The following is an 18,871-nucleotide window of genomic DNA, read 5'->3' as shown; positions in this document are numbered from 1 at the left end:
CAAAAACAATAAACGTAACGAAAACCTAAACAGCCTATCTGGTGAAAACACATAGACAGGAACAATCACCCACAAACACACAGTGAAACCCAGGCTACCTAAATATGGTTCCCAATCAGAGACAATGACTAACACCTGCCTCTGATTGAGAACCATATCAGGCCAGACATAGAAATAGACAAACAAGACATCCAACATAGAATGCCCACCCAGATCACACCCTGACCAATCAAAACATAGAAAATACAAAGTAAACTATGGTCAGGGCGTGACATCAGGTGACATAACCTCATTATCTATAGGACACATCTACTACAGTTCAGGTGACATAACCTCATTATCTATAGGACACATCTACTACAGTTCAGGTGACATAACCTCATTATCTATAGGACACATCTACTACAGTTCAGGTGACATAACCTCATTATCTATAGGACACATCTACTACAGTTCAGGTGACATAACCTCATTATCCATAGGACACATCTACTACAGTTCAGGTGACATAACCTCATTATCTATAGGACACATTACTACAGTTCAGGTGACATAACCTCATTATCTATAGGACACATCTACTACAGTTCAGGTGACATAACCTCATTATCTATAGGACACATCTACTACAGTTCAGGTGACATAACCTCATTATCTATAGGACACATCTACTACAGTTCAGGTGACATAACCTCATTATCTATAGGACACATCTACTACAGTTCAGGTGGCATAACCTCATTATCTATAGGACACATCTACTACAGTTCAGGTGACATAACCTCATTATCTATAGGACACATTACTACAGTTCAGGTGACATAACCTCATTATCTATAGGACACATCTACTACAGTTCAGGTGACATAACCTCATTATCTATAGGACACATTACTACAGTTCAGGTGACATAACCTCATTATCTATAGGACACATCTACTACAGTTCAGGTGACATAACCTCATTATCTATAGGACACATTACTACAGTTCAGGTGACATAACCTCATTATCTATAGGACACATCTACTACAGTTCAGGTGACATAACCTCATTATCTATAGGACACATCTACTACAGTTCAGGTGACATAACCTCATTATCTATAGGACACATCTACTACAGTTCAGGTGACATAACCTCATTATCTATAGGACACATCTACTACAGTTCAGGTGACATAACCTCATTATGTAGAGGACACATCTACTACAGTTCAGGTGACATAACCTCATTATCTATAGGACACATCTACTACAGTTCAGGTGACATAACCTCATTATCTATAGGACACATTACTACAGTTCAGGTGACATAACCTCATTATCTATAGGACACATCTACTACAGTTCAGGTGACATAACCTCATTATCTATAGGACACATCTACTACAGTTCAGGTGACATAACCTCATTATCTATAGGACACATTACTACAGTTCAGATGGCATAACCTCATTATCTATAGGACACATTACTACAGGTCAGGTGACATAACCTCATTATCTATAGGACACATCTACTACAGTTCAGGTGACATAACCTCATTATCTATAGGACACATTACTACAGTTCAGGTGACATAACCTCATTATCTATAGGACACATTACTACAGTTCAGGTGACATAACCTCATTATCTATAGGACACATTACTACAGTTCAGGTGACATAACCTCATTATCTATAGGACACATTACTACAGTTCAGGTGACATAACCTCATTATCTATAGGACACATTACTACAGTTCAGGTGACATAACCTCATTATCTATAGGACACATCTACTACAGTTCAGGTGACATAACCTCATTATCTATAGGACACATCTACTACAGTTCAGGTGACATAACCTCATTATCTATAGGACACATTACTACAGTTCAGGTGACATAACCTCATTATCTATAGGACACATCTACTACAGTTCAGGTGACAGAACCTCATTATCTATAGGACACATCTACTACAGTTCAGGTGACAGAACCTCATTATCTATAGGACACATTACTACAGTTCAGGTGACATAACCTCATTATCTATAGGACACATCTACTACAGTTCAGGTGACATAACCTCATTATCTATAGAACACATTACTACAGTTCAGGTGACATAACCTCATTATCTATAGGACACATCTACTACAGTTCAGGTGACATAACCTCATTATCTATAGGACACATTACTACAGTTCAGGTGGCATAACCTCATTATCTATAGGACACATCTACTACAGTTCAGGTGACATAACCTCATTATCTATAGGACACATCTACTACAGTTCAGGTGACATAACCTCATTATCTATAGGACACATCTACTACAGTTCAGGTGACATAACCTCATTATCTATAGAACACATTACTACAGTTCAGGTGACATAACCTCATTATCTATAGGACACATCTACTACAGTTCAGGTGACATAACCTCATTATCTATAGGACACATCTACCACAGTTCAGGTGACATAACCTCATTATCTATAGGACACATCTACTACAGTTCAGGTGACATAACCTCATTATCTATAGGACACATTACTACAGTTCAGATGGCATAACCTCATTATCTATAGGACACATTACTACAGGTCAGGTGACATAACCTCATTATCTATAGGACACATCTACTACAGTTCAGGTGACATAACCTCATTATCTATAGGACACATTACTACAGTTCAGGTGACATAACCTCATTATCTATAGGACACATTACTACAGTTCAGGTGACATAACCTCATTATCTATAGGACACATTACTACAGTTCAGGTGACATAACCTCATTATCTATAGGACACATTACTACAGTTCAGGTGACATAACCTCATTATCTATAGGACACATTACTACAGTTCAGGTGACATAACCTCATTATCTATAGGACACATCTACTACAGTTCAGGTGACATAACCTCATTATCTATAGGACACATCTACTACAGTTCAGGTGACATAACCTCATTATCTATAGGACACATTACTACAGTTCAGGTGACATAACCTCATTATCTATAGGACACATCTACTACAGTTCAGGTGACAGAACCTCATTATCTATAGGACACATCTACTACAGTTCAGGTGACAGAACCTCATTATCTATAGGACACATTACTACAGTTCAGGTGACATAACCTCATTATCTATAGGACACATCTACTACAGTTCAGGTGACATAACCTCATTATCTATAGAACACATTACTACAGTTCAGGTGACATAACCTCATTATCTATAGGACACATTACTACAGTTCAGGTGACATAACCTCATTATCTATAGGACACATTACTACAGTTCAGGTGACATAACCTCATTATCTATAGGACACATTACTACAGTTCAGGTGACATAACCTCATTATCTATAGGACACATCTACTACAGTTCAGGTGACATAACCTCATTATCTATAGGACACATCTACTACAGTTCAGGTGACATAACCTCATTATCTATAGGACACATTACTACAGTTCAGGTGACATAACCTCATTATCTATAGGACACATCTACTACAGTTCAGGTGACAGAACCTCATTATCTATAGGACACATCTACTACAGTTCAGGTGACAGAACCTCATTATCTATAGGACACATTACTACAGTTCAGGTGACATAACCTCATTATCTATAGGACACATCTACTACAGTTCAGGTGACATAACCTCATTATCTATAGAACACATTACTACAGTTCAGGTGACATAACCTCATTATCTATAGGACACATCTACTACAGTTCAGGTGACATAACCTCATTATCTATAGGACACATTACTACAGTTCAGGTGGCATAACCTCATTATCTATAGGACACATCTACTACAGTTCAGGTGACATAACCTCATTATCTATAGGACACATCTACTACAGTTCAGGTGACATAACCTCATTATCTATAGGACACATCTACTACAGTTCAGGTGACATAACCTCATTATCTATAGAACACATTACTACAGTTCAGGTGACATAACCTCATTATCTATAGGACACATCTACTACAGTTCAGGTGACATAACCTCATTATCTATAGGACACATCTACCACAGTTCAGGTGACATAACCTCATTATCTATAGGACACATCTACTACAGTTCAGGTGACATAACCTCATTATCTATAGGACACATTACTACAGTTCAGGCGACATAACCTCATTATCTATAGGACACATCTACTACAGTTCAGGTGACATAACCTCATTATCTATAGGACACATTACTACAGTTCAGGTGACATAACCTCATTATCTATAGGACACATTACTACAGTTCAGGTGACATAACCTCATTATCTATAGGACACATCTACTACAGTTCAGGTGACATAACCTCATTATCTATAGGACACATTACTACAGTTCAGGTGACATAACCTCATTATCTATAGGACACATCTACTACAGTTCAGGTGACATAACCTCATTATCTATAGGACACATTACTACAGTTCAGGTGACATAACCTCATTATCTATAGGACACATCTACTACAGTTCAGGTGACATAACCTCATTATCTATAGGACACATCTACTACAGTTCAGGTGACATTACCTCATTATCTATAGGACACATTACTACAGTTCAGGTGACATAACCTCATTATCTATAGGACACATTACTACAGTTCAGGTGACATAACCTCATTATCTATAGGACACATTACTACAGTTCAGGTGACATAACCTCATTATCTATAGGACACATCTACTACAGTTCAGGTGACATAACCTCATTATCTATAGGACACATCTACTACAGTTCAGGTGGCATAACCTCATTATCTATAGGACACATTACTACAGTTCAGGTGACATAACCTCATTATCTATAGGACACATCTACTACAGTTCAGGTGACATAACCTCATTATCTATAGGACACATTACTACAGTTCAGGTGACATAACCTCATTATCTATAGGACACATTACTACAGTTCAGGTGACATAACCTCATTATCTATAGGACACATCTACTACAGGTCAGGTGACATAACCTCATTATCTATAGGACACATCTACTACAGGTCAGGTGACATAACCTCATTATCTATAGGACACATCTACTACAGGTCAGGTGACATAACCTCATTATATAAAGGATACAAATATTGCAATACAAAGGATTTAGGATCTTGTGTTTATCTGTGGCACACTGGCCGATCTAGTAATTGAAGGACATAAAACATACTGCTACCCTTAGGACCAGAGTCATGGGAGGGAGGGAGGGAGGGAGGGGGAGAGAGATAGAGAGAGAGCGAGAGAGAGCGAGAGAGAGAGGGAGGGAGGGAGGGAGGGAGGGAGGGAGGGAGGGAGGGAGGGAGGGAGGGAGGGAGGGAGGGAGGGAGGGAGGGAGGGAGGGAGGGAGGGAGGGAGGTTAATGCTCTATTGGGGACGGTTAGTCTTCCATACTTTATGATGCAGTAACATCCATAATAAAAGCAGAAGTTAAATATAATCACCCCAGGACCAAATGGTTCCTTGTGAACAGAGATGGGAGGGGAATGTGAAAGATGGGGAGTGTGTGCCACTAGCAGAGATTACAGCCAGCATCACAGGACCAGCTTCCTCCCACCACCACTTCCTCTTCCTCTCTGAGGAGGAAGGCAGACAGACCATAGACATAAAGACCCGTCTCCTCTAATTGGTTTATCAGTGGGCCGCCACATCCTCCATCCACAACCACAAACCCCGTGCGCTCATAAATTACATCCCCAAATTGAGCCTGTACGCTTGTTCAGTGTTCAGCCTCTTCATTTGTGAACAGGCCAGCTGCTGAACCGTTTATCTTCACCACAAAGACATTCTGTATTAGTTTCAGCCCCCGAAAACCTCCACTGAAGCCACAGAATGGGCCTCTCTGTCGGCCCAGACGGGTAGGAGAGGTTAGTGATAGGATACAGACTCCATTGAACTGGACTTCATTTTCCCACACCACTCAGATAGTGATGCTACTTCTCCATTCAGTACAAAGCACTGACCACCCTTCTGACAGCTTGGCGATAGGACAGATCTATGGGAGAACCCTTGAGGAGGATGCTGATTAAAAAAACAAACGTAAAAGTTGTATTTGTCTATAGATAGATAGTATGGGAGAACTTTGTGAAAATCGAGGGAATGTATACGCTGATATAAAAGGCTTATGATGTAATGTTCTATAGATTGTTCTAGAAACCGTATACTGTATATATACACACGCCTGAGAGAATACACGCTGACAGAAAGGCTTATGATGTAGTGTTCTATAGATTATTCTATCAGCCATATACATATACAGTACACGCTGACGAAGGGCCCTAAATTACATTTCCCTGTCAAATGAATCACTTCATGAAATTAAATATGGGTTGTGAATGTGATTGAAAACAAACAAAGCTGCCAGGCATGGAAGGAATATCTCAGTTTCCCTCCCACATAATGCTGAGTATAGATCTTTGATGCACACACACACACACACACACACACACACACACACACACACACACACACACACACACACACACACACACACACACACACACACACACACACACACACACACACACACACACACACACACACACACACACACACACACACACACGCGGCAGAGGGAAGAATCCGTCACAGACTGACAGAATCTATTATGCTCTCAGAAAACGTGTTTAGTAATCATTGTTATGAGCTTACGTCTGGTTGGTTTATTTAAACGACTCTCAACATGTGACCATAGAAGTCTTAAAGCCATTGGTTGTTTGGGTGAGGAGAGAATGTGGCCTAGTTGAATGGTTACTTTGACCTAAATCTCAGAGCTGAGATAAAGATTTCACTGTTTGGGATAATATTTTGAACCTTCTGTAGGCCTCCTGTACAAGGCATTAAGATCACCATACTATGTACAAGGCATTAAACTCACCAAACTATGTACAATGCATTAATCTCACTATACTACTGTACAAGGCATTAAACTCACTATACTACTGTACAAGGCATTAAACTCACCATACTATGTGCAAGGCATTAATCTCACTATACTACTGTACAAGGCATTAAACTCACCATACTATGTACAATGCATTAATCTCACTATACTACTGTACAAGGCATTAAACTCACTATACTACTGTACAAGGCATTAATCTCACTATACTACTGTGCAAGGCATTAAACTCACCATACTATGTACAAGGCATTCATCTCACTATACTACTGTACAAGGCATTAATCTCACTATACTACTGTACAAGGCATTAAACTCACCATACTATGTACAAGGCATTAATCTCACTATACTACTGTACAAGGCATTAAACTCACCATACTATGTACAAGGCATTAATCTCACTATACTACTGTACAAGGCATTAAACTCACCATACTATGTACAAGGCATTAAACTCACCATAGTATGTACAAGGCATTAATCTCACTATACTACTGTGCAAGGCATTAAACTCACCATACTATGTACAAGGCATTCATCTCACTATACTATGTACTGTACAAGGCATTAAACTCACCATACTATGTACAAGGCATTAAACTCACCATACTATGTACAAGGCATTAAGATCACCAAACAATGTACAAGGCATTAAACTCACCATACTATGTACAAGGCATTAAACTCACCATACTATGTACAAGGCATTAATCTCACCATACTATGTACAAGGCATTAAACTCACTATACTATGTACAAGGCATTAAACTCACCATACTATGTACAAGGCATTAAACTCACTATACTATGTACAAGGCATTAATCTCACTATACTATGTACAAGGCATTAATCTCACTATACTATGTACAAGGCATTAATCTCACTATACTATGTACAAGGCATTAATCTCACCATACTATGTACAAGGCATTAGCATATTATTTGTTCATAGTGAAAAGAACGTCTGCCACAAAGTCAAAAAAAAAAAAAATGTCCCCACCTAATTAAAGCCAAAGATCAACTGTAAATTAATCAAAACCCCTGATTATTAATTATTATCTTTCATAAACCATCTATAAACCATGTCTGCACTTAGCTCATGACAGATGGAAAGAGATTGCAGATTTGCCTCCAAAAACCAACTTTGTCAGTCAATGTCAATTTAAATCCTACCAAATATTTTTTAAACAGTAACCTGTAAACCTCTCCCTTACAAACTCAAGTTGCAACTCTTACTGTGTGAAGTCCTGATGATCAATTCTTATCTTCCATAAACCTTCATTGTACTATAAAGGGTACAACTGACTGCCTTCAACTGAAATGTGTCTTCTGCATTTAACCCAACCCCTCTGAATCAGAGAGGTGCGGGGGGCTGCCTTAATCCACATCCACGTTTTAGGTGCCCGGGGCTCGTGGCAGTTGGAGAGAGAGTTTGGAACGATTTTCCTCCTAAAAAAACTGCCACATTTCACTCAATGTCAATGTAGATCTCCCCAAATCTTTATTAAACAGCGACCTTTGAACTCTCCAATCACAGACCCCATTGAATGTGGTGATTTCCCAACAAGAGCTTTGGCTTTAATTCGCTCTCTCTGGACATAAGCAGGTCTTACATCTCAAATCAGGAAACAGGCCACCAGTGGCATTTACTGAGCAATTAAAAATGTCACAAACGTCTGAACTGCCAAGACAACAAAGGGTGTGTGTGTGTGTGTGTGTGTGTGTGTGTGTGTGTGTGTGTGTGTGTGTGTGTGTGTGTGTGTGTGTGTGTGTGTGTGTGTGTGTGTGTGTGTGTGTGTGTGTGTGTGTGTGTGTGTGTGTATTTCTGCTGAAATACAGCTACTGAAAACTACTGTACTACCTACCAGTGGGGAGAAGGGTGAGGTGGGGAGAGAGGAGAGAGTAGGAGAGAGATGGAGAGGGGAGAGAGGTGGAGTTAGAGGAAGGAGAGACGGGGGAAGTGGAGATGGCAGGGAGAGGGGAGAGGTGGAGAGAGGGGAGGGAGAGAGGGGAGAGGTGGAGAGAGGGGAGGGAGAGGGGAGAGGTGGGGAGAAGGGAGGGAGAGGGGAGAGGTGGAGAGAGGGGAGGGAGAGGGGAGAGGTGGAAAGAGGGGAGGGAGAGGGGAGAGGTGGGGAGAGGTGAGGAGAAGGGCGAGGTGGGGATAGGGGGGGAGGGGAGAGGTGGAGAGAGGGGAGGGAGAGGAGGGGGGAGGGAGAGGTGGGGAGAGGGGGGAAAGGGGAGAGGTGGGGAGAGGGGGGAGAGGGGAGAGGTGGGGAGAGGGGGAGAGGTAGGGAGAAGGGAGAGGTGGGGAGAAGGGGGAGAAGGGAGAGGTGGAACATGCCATGTCGTCTTTCATTATCCTCATGGTTCACGGCGTTACGCTTCAGAAGAGCTCTGGCACAGCTGGTGCTGTCAACATGTCTCTCCTCTCCTCTCTTCTCTTCTCCTCTCCTCCTGCCAGAGGTGTACCAGGCCAACTCTCTTTGTTCTGTATATGGAGTGTGTGGTAGTTAGACTAACCCTCACTGGGTCATCAAAACCATAACTTTCTCCACAAGACCATGGGACCTGGGCAGTGCGTGGGTGACTAGAGATGACCACTGCTGTTAGTCCATCTGGCCTGGCAGTGTCATTGGGCTCTACATGGTTTTAACCATTAATAACTGACTGAATGACTGACTGACTTATTAATGCATTGATGAAAAAGCCAAAAACACAGCAAGCTGGATTTCACCAGCAGGAAAACAACAACAGCTGTTCGAGGTAGTCACTATGGCAACCTCACGTACTTACCAGAACCATTAGATATCTCCTGTATGAAATTTCCCCCATTTTCCAATCCATCAATCTCTAACCAGTCATGTTAATTTAATGTGGTTCCTGATCTGATAAAACAACAAGCACAACCATTGCAGCTCTATGCTGAGAGCTGAGGGCTGGGTGCCCCCCAGACAGTGGCTGGATACTGAGAGCTGAGGGCTCGGTGCCCCCCAGACAGTGGCTGTATACTGAGAGCTGAGAGCTGGGTGCCCCCTAGACAGTGGCTGTATACTGAGAGCTGAGGGCTGGGTGCCCCTAGACAGTGGCTGTATACTGAGAGCTGAGGGCTGGGTGCCCCTAGACAGTGGCTGTATACTGAGAGCTGAGGGCTGGGTGCCCCCTAGACAGTGGCTGTATACTGAGAGCTGAGGGCTGGGTGCCCCCTAGACAGTGGCTGTATACTGAGAGCTGAGGGCTGGGTGCCCCCTAGACAGTGGCTGTATTCTGAGAGCTGAGGGCTGGGTGCCCCCTAGACAGTGGCTGTATTCTGAGAGCTGAGGGCTGACTGAGGGAGACAATGGGAACATGTTGAATCTTGACTGAGGGGGAAGATGGGAACATGTTGTTGAATCTTGACTGAGGGGGAAGATGGGAACATGTTGAATCTTGACTGAGGGGGACGATGGGAACATGTTGTTGAATCTTGACTGAGGGGGACGATAGGAACATGTTGAATCTTGACTGAGGGGGATGATGGGAACATGTTGAATCTTGACTGAGGGGGACGATGGGAACATGTTGTTGAATCTTGACTGAGGGGGAAGATGGGAACATGTTGAATCTTGACTGAGGGGGAAGATGGGAACATGTTGAATCTTGACTGAGGGGGAAGATGGGAACATGTTGAATCTTGACTGAGGGGGAAGATGGGAACATGTTGAATCTTGACTGAGGGGGAAGATGGGAACATGTTGAATCTTGACTGAGGGGGAAGATGGGAACATGTTGTTGAATCTTGACTGAGGGGGACGATGGGAACATGTTGAATCTTGACTGAGGGGGAAGATGGGAACATGTTGAATCTTGACTGAGGGGGAAGATGGGAACATGTTGAATCTTGACTGAGGGGGAAGATGGGAACATGTTGTTGAATCTTGACTGAGGGGGAAGATGGGAACATGTTGAATCTTGACTGAGGGGGAAGATGGGAACATGTTGTTGAATCTTGACTGAGGGGGAAGATGGGAACATGTTGTTGAATCTTGACTGAGGGGGAAGATGGGAACATGTTGAATCTTGACTGAGGGGGACGATGGGAACATGTTGTTGAATCTTGACTGAGGGGGACGATAGGAACATGTTGAATCTTGACTGAGGGGGACGATGGGAACATGTTGAATCTTGACTGAGGGGGACGATGGGAACATGTTGTTGAATCTTGACTGAGGGGGAAGATGGGAACATGTTGAATCTTGACTGAGGGGGAAGATGGGAACATGTTGAATCTTGACTGAGGGGGACGATGGGAACATGTTGTTGAATCTTGACTGAGGGGGAAGATGGGAACATGTTGAATCTTGACTGAGGGGGACGATGGGAACATGTTGTTGAATCTTGACTGAGGGGGACGATAGGAACATGTTGAATCTTGACTGAGGGGGACGATGGGAACATGTTGTTGAATCTTGACTGAGGGGGAAGATGGGAACATGTTGAATCTTGACTGAGGGGGAAGATGGGAACATGTTGAATCTTGACTGAGGGGGAAGATGGGAACATGTTGAATCTTGACTGAGGGGGAAGATGGGAACATGTTGAATCTTGACTGAGGGGGAAGATGGGAACATGTTGAATCTTGACTGAGGGGGACGATAGGAACAAGATCCCATATGAAGACTCTGTCTTATGTTAATGTCTTACACAATAACAGTTAATTGAGCTGACCGTTAATCCTGGTTGGGGTTCAAAGCTGGGAAGTAGAGTTATGGATAACCAGGATCAACTCTGACCTCTGGTTATATCCTACAGCCCAGGCTCAGAGTTTTCCCTGGTCATGTCTCAGGGTCACATCTCCCTAAGTATGACCGATGTCGTAACCCACACCACAAAGGACAACATTTGGAAACAGCATCATGAAACAGGTCACATGCTGCAAAGCCCTTCAAACCTCACACAGACAAACACAGTGACATTCATAAAACCCCTTCAAACCCCACACAGACAAACACAGTGACATTCATAAAACCCCTTCAAACCCCACACAGACAAACACAGTGACATTCATAAAACCCCTTCAGACCCCACACAGACAAACACAGTGACATTCATAAAACCCCTTCAAACCCCACACAGACAAACACAGTGACATTCATAAAACCCCTTCAAACCCCACACAGACAAACACAGTGACATTCATAATACCCCTTCAAACCCCACACAGACAAACACAGTGACATTCATAATACCCCTTCAAACCCCACACAGACAAACACAGTGACATTCATAAAACCCCTTCAAACCCCACACAGACAAACACAGTGACATTCATAAAATCCCTTCAAACCCCACACAGACAAACACAGTGACATTCATAAAATCCCTTCAAACCCCACACAGACAAACACAGTGACATTCATAAAATCCCTTCAAACCCCACACAGACAAACACAGTGACATTCATAAAACCCCTTCAAACCCCACACAGACAAACACAGTGACATTCATAAAATCCCTTCAAACCCCACACAGACAAACACAGTGACATTCATAAAATCCCTTCAAACCCCACACAGACAAACACAGTGACATTCATAAAATCCCTTCAAACCCCACACAGACAAACACAGTGACATTCATAAAATCCCTTCAAACCCCACACAGACAAACACAGTGACATTCATAAAACCCCACACAGACAAACACAGTGACATTCATTCATAAAACCCCTTCAAACCCCACACAGACAAACACAGTGACATTCATAAAAACCCACACAGACAAACACAGTGACATTCACAAAACCCCTTCAAACCCCACACAGACAAACACAGTGACATTCATAAAACCCCACACAGACAAACACAGTGACATTCATAAAACCCCACACAGACAAACACAGTGACATTCATAAAACCCCTTCAAACCCCACACAGACAAACACAGTGACATTCATAAAACCCCTTCAAACCCCACACAGACAAACACAGTGACATTCATAATACCCCTTCAAACCTCACACAGACAAACACAGTGACATTCATAAAATCCCTTCAAACCTCACACAGACAAACACAGTGACATTCATAAAACTCCTTCAAACCCCACACAGACAAACACAGTGACATTCATAAAACCCCTTCAAACCCCACACAGACAAACACAGTGACATTCATAAAACCCCTTCAAACCCCACACAGACAAACACAGTGACATTCATAAAATCCCTTCAAACCCCACACAGACAAACACAGTGACATTCATAAAATCCCTTCAAACCCCACACAGACAAACACAGTGACATTCATAAAATCCCTTCAAACCCCACACAGACAAACACAGTGACATTCATAAAATCCCTTCAAACCCCACACAGACAAACACAGTGACATTCATAAAACCCCACACAGACAAACACAGTGACATTCATTCATAAAACCCCTTCAAACCCCACACAGACAAACACAGTGACATTCATAAAAACCCACACAGACAAACACAGTGACATTCATAAAACCCCTTCAAACCCCACACAGACAAACACAGTGACATTCATAAAACCCCTTCAAACCCTACACAGACAAACACAGTGACATTCATTAAAACCCCTTCAAACCCCACACAGACAAACACAGTGACATTCATAAAACCCCTTCAGACCCCACACAGACAAACACAGTGACATTCATAATACCCCTTCAAACCCCACACAGACAAACACAGTGACATTCATAAAACCCCTTCAAACCCCACACAGACAAACACAGTGACATTCATAAAACCCCTTCAAACCTCACACAGACAAACACAGTGACATTCAAAAACCCCTTCAAACCCCACACAGACAAACACAGTGACATTCATAAAACCCCTTCAAACCCCACACAGACAAACACAGTGACATTCATAAAACCCCACACAGACAAACACAGTGACATTCATAAAACCCCTTCAAACCCCACACAGACACAGTGACATTCATAAAACCCCTTCAAACCTCACACAGACAAACACAGTGACATTCAAAAACCCCTTCAAACCCCACACAGACAAACACAGTGACATTCATAAAACCCCTTCAAACCCCACACAGACAAACACAGTGACATTCATAAAACCCCACACAGACAAACACAGTGACATTCATAATACCCCTTCAAACCCCACACAGACAAACACAGTGACATTCATAAAACCCCACACAGACAAACACAGTGACATTCATAAAATCCCTTCAAACCCCACACAGACAAACACAGTGACATTCATAAAACCCCTTCAAACCTCACACAGACAAACACAGTGACATTCAAAAACCCCTTCAAACCCCACACAGACAAACACAGTGACATTCATAAAACCCCTTCAAACCCCACACAGACAAACACAGTGACATTCATAAAACCCCACACAGACAAACACAGTGACATTCATAAAACCCCTTCAAACCCCACACAGACAAACACAGTGACATTCATAATAGCTATTTATTTCCTCCCACTACTCCAGTTCTCAGGCTTTTCCCAAAGTAGCATATCACAACAACCATGGAATCATCATCAGCACCATGTGGGGTCTATGAATCAGAGGATCTCACACACACACACACACACACACACACACACACACACACACACACACACACACACACACACACACACACACACACACACACACACACACACACACACACACACCAGAGAATAATGCCACCGGACATCTGTCAACATGTCACCAATCAAACACACCCTGGTATATACAGAATTCATCCTTGTCCTGGTCACTACAGAAATATCTCAAAACATCTGTTCAATCCCCCTTACCAACGGATTATTGACTCGTGTTTAACCTTTCATTTTTTACCAGATTATAATTTGGGAAGTAGGACTTGTTGTCAACATGTCAAACAATATATATATACAGTATCAGCATGAAATAATATCAGCCTCACAATGGGACCATAATATGGCTCTACATGGGACCATAATATGGCTCTACATGGGACCATAATATGGCTCTACATGGGACCATAATATGGCTCTACATGGGACCATAATATGGCTCTACATAGGACCATAATATGGCTCTACATGGGACCATAATATGGCTCTACATGGGACCATAATATGGCTCTACATGGGACCATAATATGGCTCTACATGGGACCATCTGTTAAGGCCTACTGTATTCAGTAGAAACATAACAGTGGCCTACTGTATTCAGTAGAAACATAACGGTGGCCTACTGTAGTCAGTAGAAACATAACAGTGGCCTACTGTAGTCAGTAGAAACATAACAGTGGCCTACTGTAGTCAGTAGAAACATAACAGTGGCCTACTGTAGTCAGTAGAAACATAACAGTGGCCTACTGTAGTCAGTAGAAACATAACAGTGGCCTACTGTAGTCAGTAGAAACATAACAGTGGCCTACTGTAGTCAGTAGAAACATAACGGTGGCCTACTGTAGTCAGTAGAAACATAACGGTGGCCTACTGTAGTCAGTAGAAACATAACAGTGGCTTACTGTAGTCAGTAGAAACATAACGGTGGCCTACTGTAGTCAGTAGAAACATAACAGTGGCCTACTGTATTCAGTAGAAACATAACAGTGGCCTACTGTAGTCAGTAGAAACATAACAGTGGCCTACTGTAGTCAGTAGAAACATAACAGTGGCCTACTGTAGTCAGTAGAAACATAACGGTGGCCTACTGTATTCAGTAGAAACATAACAGTGGCCTACTGTAGTCAGTAGAAACATAACGGTGGCCTACTGTATTCAGTAGAAACATAACAGTGGCCTACTGTATTCAGTAGAAACATAACGGTGGCCTACTGTAGTCAGTAGAAACATAACGGTGGCTTACTGTATTCAGTAGAAACATAACGGTGGCCTACTGTAGTCAGTAGAAACATAACAGTGGCCTACTGTAGTCAGTAGAAACATAACGGTGGCCTACTGTATTCAGTAGAAACATAACAGTGGCCTACTGTATTCAGTAGAAACATAACGGTGGCCTACTGTAGTCAGTAGAAACATAACGGTGGCCTACTGTAGTCAGTAGAAACATAACAGTGGCCTACTGTAGTCAGTAGAAACATAACGGTGGCCTACTGTATTCAGTAGAAACATAACAGTGGCCTACTGTATTCAGTAGAAACATAACAGTGGCCTACTGTATTCAGTAGAAACATAACGGTGGCCTACTGTAGTCAGTAGAAACATAATGGTGGCCTCCAAAATGGGACACTATTCCCTACATAGTGCACTACTTTTGGCCAGTGTCATTTGGGACGCACCCATATACTGTGTGTGAAGCATTTGCATTGCTGTTTGGAGTCAATCGAGCTCAGGGGATTCTACCTGTGAGATCCCCCTGACGTTCTGAACCTCACAGATGGTGATGATGTGGAGTTGGGGGGAATCTATAGCCCACGTCAGCTTTACTCGGTATAGCAGGCCTTGACCTATATAAAATGACACCAACCACAGACTAGGCCTACAACGGTATTATTATACTACTGGGAATAAACGTCTCGTTAATCGTTATTGGTCGTTACCGCGTGTCACGATGCAAAGGGCAGAGAGCACATTCATAGGTCGCATGCATAAAAGAGGGAGTTAGCCTAGAATAATTGCTGCAGCGTGAAATGTCTGTGTCGGTCTACGTGGTTGCTACACCCGCTTTCTCCTCTCAAATGTCTCACATCTTTACGACACATAGGCCTATATAGGCCTCATCACTAAACTGTTACCTAATTGATAGGCTTCCAATAGGGAATTCATTCACGATTATATAATTTACAGCTGGCCACGCCATTGATAGACTGTTGACATCAATAGCCTAATCCCTTGAACTATAATGCCGGCCGGCAAAACATATTTTCTCCACACAAAGGATGGAATATAACATAATACATGAATTAATATGGTAAATTAAATAATAATTATCATCACACGATAAGCAGCCACCACAAACTAGACAACGACAATAATGTATGTTATCATAGCCTAGAGACGCTCTGAATCACATTGTCGCTTATTGCTGCCTGTGTTGTCCTTTGATCAAATGATGTTCCTTTCGTCTCTAAAAACACCGACATAATGTCGAGCCTCCATATTCACACCTGACGCCAACAACATAAATATCAGCAACATCATCGGTGTCTATGGGAAATCCACAACTGGACCGCCACCCCATCCTCTCTTGGACTTGACACATCCATCCACTGCACCAAATGCGCATTATTCACATAGCAAAGCAGCGAGGATTTCATCATACATACACAGCACAGCCTACACAAGACAACAGCATTAAAAAATCATAACCACCAGCAGAAAAATGTAATTAAAAGAGCCCACAAATCTCACCTGTTAAAGCAAACGTGGACAGGGTTTTCTCTCTTCTCGCAGCTGTAGGAATAGAAGAGGATGAGTTGGTTTTTGTCTCCTGTCTCCGGGCAGTGCTCTGACTCGTTCCCTGCTGCAGCCTCACAGCCTGTGGTCCTCTGCTCCGTTCTCCGGTTCTAGCACCAGCTCCCTTTTCCCGAGCCGCTGTCAAACGAGCAGCGCTCTTGCTGCCGCCGTCTCGCGCACGCGCAACCCACCGCTCCGGTGCAGGAAGAATGCAGGAGCTCAGGAACGAACGGAGCGCGCTGCTGCAGCGACCCCGGCTAATGAGCGGCTGCGACCGGACCTGCAGACAGATGGATGGATGATTGTAAGAAAGAAAAAAATATTGAAAAAAGATGGATGATGATTAAAAAAAATAGATGACAAATAATAGATGGATGATGGTGTGCTGTGGATAAAACAATAATTGTGCAGCAGTAGATCTTTTATATCTGCCCTATGAATTAGTCATGTTTGGTGATAAAGATTAGCACTCTGTCGGCTAGGCTTGGTGTTTTCACGGACTGTTAGGATACTGCTATAGGCTGGGAATCCAGACCCCAAAATAAGAACGTTTTGTACAGTACCATATTTAATTTGGGGAGGGGTTTGGGGGATATGATGAACATATTGTGAGAGAATCACTGGTGATTTTGGACTTATCTGTTCCAGAGATCGAATTCTGGAATAAAAAAAAGGTAGGCCGACAGTAGGACACACGTGCCATCGTCACCAGCCATAGGACAGGTGGCTAATGGGAGTCGTTTAAACCAGTGGTTCTCAATTTGCGACCCAATATTCGCATCAGGGAAAAATAATCGCCAAAATACAATCTGGAAAACAAGGTAACAACATTCCTATCTCATTCACTGTCAATAATATAATTTTGCCCATATTCTTGATGAAGAACGTTAATAGACTCACTAGTTTGAGACCACAAAATCAACCAAAATGGCGCTGTTAATAGTTCTATATTAAAAGTATTGTGATTGCAGAAAAACATTTCTGAGATTAAATTATTTAAAAGTAGGAATTCATTTGAATTGTTTTACCTGGTTTAAGTGTTAAAGTTCAGACTCTTTTTTTTTTTTTTTTTTTACTCAGACAAGGAAGACTCCCGTGACCCACAAGGTGAACATCGCTGGTCTAAACACATCTTCATGTAAATAGTAGTGAGTGTCAAACGCTTTAGTGCATCTCCCAATCACATTACCTTGTATTAGATTAGACTGGGTTGAGTGAGGACAAGGATGAACTCACACGCTCCCTTACACTCAGGCACACACAGTAGCCTAAACAGACATCTTTATCATTATGTAAATGGTTCCCTCATCTTAGTCTGGAGCTGTCCAACCATGTCCCAACATTAGTCTACAGTCTCGTTCATAACTGTCTGACCATGTCCCAACATTAGTCTACAGTCTCGTTCATAACTGTGACCATGTCCCAACATTAGTCTACAGTCTCGTTCATAACTGTCTGACCATGTCCCAACATTAGTCTACAGTCTCGTTCATAACTGTCTGACCATGTCCCAACATTAGTCTACAGTCTCATTCATAACTG

At 42.4% G+C, this 18,871-nt stretch overlaps 1 protein-coding gene across 18 annotated transcripts in view; it reads right to left on the bottom strand.

Annotated features, from left to right (window-relative positions):
• Window positions 1-17,553, bottom strand: part of nrcama (neuronal cell adhesion molecule a) — a 144,432-nt gene extending 126,879 nt beyond the window's left edge. For 6 of the 18 annotated variants that reach the window (XM_036956886.1, XM_036956893.1, XM_036956894.1 and 3 more), the window contains exon 1: window positions 17,285-17,551. The gene's annotated coding sequence lies outside the window, so the exon portion shown is untranslated. Of the gene's footprint in view, window positions 1-17,284 lie in introns of all 18 variants that reach the window. The other 12 variants (XM_036956888.1, XM_036956892.1, XM_036956891.1 and 9 more) reach the window with 5 other exon arrangements.
• Between the last annotated feature and the right edge of the window lie 1,318 nt (window positions 17,554-18,871).

Source organism: Oncorhynchus mykiss, chromosome 21 (genome assembly GCF_013265735.2).
Source record: "Oncorhynchus mykiss isolate Arlee chromosome 21, USDA_OmykA_1.1, whole genome shotgun sequence".
NCBI classification, from domain to species: domain Eukaryota; kingdom Metazoa; phylum Chordata; class Actinopteri; order Salmoniformes; family Salmonidae; genus Oncorhynchus; species Oncorhynchus mykiss.
This window is presented reverse-complemented; position numbering and strand designations above follow the sequence as displayed.